The sequence below is a fragment of the Echinops telfairi genome, unplaced genomic scaffold (genome assembly GCF_000313985.2).
Source record: "Echinops telfairi isolate 266 unplaced genomic scaffold, ASM31398v2 ScPeMD7_443;HRSCAF=831, whole genome shotgun sequence".
In the NCBI taxonomy this organism is placed as follows: Eukaryota; Metazoa; Chordata; class Mammalia; order Afrosoricida; family Tenrecidae; genus Echinops; species Echinops telfairi.
The window spans coordinates 76,877,807-76,881,661 of NW_022104341.1; positions in this window are offsets into that span (position 1 = coordinate 76,877,807).

Here is a 3,855-nt window from a genome sequence, read left to right on the forward strand (position 1 = left end):
ATTGTGTACAATTCTGTGATTGCTATATTAATATTTTCTACTCCCCCCATGATATATATGTCTCTCTGGACTAATATATATATATAGTCTTTCTTTTGCCTGCCTTGCTATAAAGCGATTTGCTTTGCCAGTAGGCATATGGTATAGATGCACAACTCTATGCAATTTATACTAGCTCAGAGCTATTTTGATGATTCTCAAGAGAATTAGCCAACACTCAGTCAGTTCAGTGTTTTCACATGCTCTTCCTCCAGCTGCACATAGGACAGTCCCTGAGTCTAGTCGATATGGCCAACTGTAGAAAGATGCTGAAATTATTTTTAAATAGCTATGTCTATCATATATGAATAAATGTATGTTGAATATGTAATTTATGCATATGAATAAGTAGTAATTAGTCTTCTTCTAGCTCTGTGTTTGAAAAGCACTAACCATAAGCCAAAAAAAAAAAAAAGGAGAAACATTCACTGGATATTGTTTATTTATTTACATTTCCCATTGTGAAAGAATCATTTTGCTTTAGGTTTGCTTGTACCACTTTTGAATTATTTGAGAAATATCTTTTCCTGATCCTGTTTGGTTCTTGTTTGTTGATTACTTAGCAAATGGTCCATCATATAATTAATATCCAATTAACTTGTAGACTTAGCTATCTAAAATATCAATTATTTCTCTTGTCACTCTTATCATTATATTTCCAATGTTTGAAATTTGATTACCTTAACTGTGGGTGTAGGTGCCTTTTGTATATCTTTGCTCCATGACAAGAATTTGAAGTAACTAGGTAGGACTAGAACCTGCACCAGCTATTTCAGTCGTAAGGTCTTATGCCCTTTCCTGGCTCATTAATGAAAATGATGTCACCTGTCCCTTGAAAACTACTTCTATTCCTGAGTAGATCATAATTTTACATTTGTAAAACAGAAATGCAAAGTAAACTTACTATTGCTTGTAATGTCTGTCAACTCAGTGTTGAACTTTAATAAGAAATATTTAAACATATGCACACATACATAAATATATTCACATGGGACCAAAATGTGTTAGTTTTATTACCTGCTTCATACCAACTGTGTGCTTACTGGAAAACAGAAAACTCTAGTCTACATGCCAAGTGCAAAATATAAGTATGGAACAATAAACACTGCCATTAAAATATATAATTTACCTGTATTAGTAATTTTAAAAAAGTACTTTGGATCTGATATGTCTTCTTTTAATATTTTTTCCATAAAGGTTGTCAGCTTAACCTCTTAAAATGTTTTATTGTAGTTTGAGTGAATACAGTTTCACTTTTTATTAGTTAAAACAATTAAGATTAGATTGCCTAATGTGGTAAATTAAAAATACCTTAAATTATTTTATCAAGACCTGAAATTAAATATAAGATATGCCAGATCTCAGTTTTATGTTGAAAATCTTATACTGTAAAACACTGCAACCATTTTGTGTCCCAAACATAAATATGCAATTGCTATAACTAAATGTTCATACTTTTTTCACTTAATATATTTAAAATAAAATATGTCATATGCTTCTTCACTTACAGGGCTATGGTAAATTTAAATTCTTGGAGATAAAAAACAACTTTTTATCATCACAAAGTAAGATGTTAAAAGTTCAAGTAATGTTTGTGAATGGAGAAGTAGAGGTTAAGAAAACAGGAATAAAAGAGACTTGAAAACCCCCTTTCTACTTGCAACTTTAGTTCAACTTCTAAAATGTGGAGACAAAGAGAACAGGTGGGGAAAAAAAGAGTGACTGCTAAAAGTGTAGGTAATACAACAGTGAATTAAAAAACCACCTCCTATGCTTGTTTGACTTTTTTATATCACCGTGATTACTATATTTCACAGTTAAAAAGTATAACACAAACCACACTTACTTAATACTGAGATAAGGACTGCTGTGTTAGTCATCCTCCTCATCATTAAATGGTGCTTCATTTATTAATTTAATCCTGTTTATTCTTCTAAATAACAACTTTTTATTTCATCTTGAAGCATCACATTTCTGATCTTCACATTATTTCAGGCCTTTCAAAGGCTAACTTGCATTCAGATCTGCTAAAATTTTGTTCATTTTTAAGTGGTCGCTATATGTTTAGTCTGAAGTGCTTGAGTTAACAGAATAGGCATCTAAACGCTACTACATCAGTGAGCACAGTTACTTTTAGTAAATATACCTGAAGGAGAAAATTACAGAACAAAAAGTATTGGGACGCAAATGTATTTTTACAACTGCTGTAACTTGTAAGGAAAAGAAATAATGTTACCTTAGACAAGTTATACAATAATTATTCCTAAAACCTAGGAAGTTAGTATTTACCTTAGGAAATTATGCTCTCCAGGCATTAAGTTTTAAACTCAGAAAAGACTTTTAGCAGCAACTTGTACAAACTGTTAGATGGACCAGAGGAGTGGACTACATTTTAATATGGCTGTAAACAATTTGGTAGTTCTAAATTAAAAATTCAGCACTAAACAATGCTAACAGTTTTGTTTTATAAGTGAACTTCACAAATGTGCAGCTTATAAGAAACACTAAGGCTTATAACTGAAAAAAAAATTAAGGTCAGCATGACACTGCGTTATATAGTCAAGATAAAATATCATCCCCTACCTCCAATTAACTATTGTGCTGATGATACATAAAGAAGAGCAGAAATCTGTCTCCAAAAACGTCAAGGGAGAATTTCGAACTTTTGACCTACCAATTCCAAAAACTATCACATACTTTTAATGTTAAAAGACAATTATTAGCCACTTACTTGAATTAATTAAATGCATCTGAAATCCTGGTAAATTGTTTCTTGTTTCAGAGCGTTGATTGCAGGATTTCTTAATGTTTAAAAGAAATGATGTGTAGAAGGATTAGGTTTGGTGGCTTTGATACATCCTCTCTAAAGTTAACAGATATTTTGGACAGACTGGTTTGTGTGTTTGTGCGTCTAGAGAAAAAGCCTGAATATAGAAGTGCAGAACTGGCCTGCAGTACAATTCTTCCTTGACCAATGAGGGTGGTGTTAGTGGGGAGGGAGTTGAGGATTAGCAGTTAAAATGTAATACGTGTACATCTTTACACCGTGTAGAAACACTCCCTGCTCTCTGCACTGTCCATCTTCCCACATCTGGTACCTCTGGCTGGCTCAGAAGCCATTTTAGAACTCAGGAAGCAAAATACTTGAGTTCCACTAGTGCTTTTGCAGGTGCTGTGGGTAGGAAGGAGAACACTTGCCCAGTTGTTACCAGGCTGTTATTTAATGTCTTCGGGGGCTAAAGTTCCAAACCCACATCCGACACCTGAAGTTCGCATCTGCCTCTAGAGCAGAGGCAAAAAAAAAAAGAAGATTACTGGAACCTTAATTTTCCAAGTCAATATCCAGGATCTGGGGGATTTTTTCCCCCCCAAGCATCGCTGAAGACCACACTCGAGTTTTCGATCTACTCTCAATTGAAACACCAAAATGAGACCTACTAGGTGGTTTTTGGGTCCCCAGCCCCACCCAAAGGCTTGACAGGCCTGCCATTTGGGGTGTTTTAGGCTGAGGGTCCTTTCAAATGACGTGCGTTTCGGTCCTGGCCGCGGCCCAGTTCAAGTGGGGAGGAGGGAAAGCGACACCACCGGGTCATTTCTCCGCATAGTCTAAGGGGCTTAAAAGGCAGAGGCATTCGCGACCTCGCAGTTGGACGCGAGGCTCCAAGCCCGGCTGTCCTCAGCTGTCATGGGGAAAGGGAGGGCGTGCTGGCATTGACATTGCACCCGGGGCCCCTCCAGCCGTGCCGCCGGCTCACCTCGGCGAAGAACCGGGCGGGCGCCTACCCGCCTGCCCGTGCGTCCCCGCTTCGCCGCCCT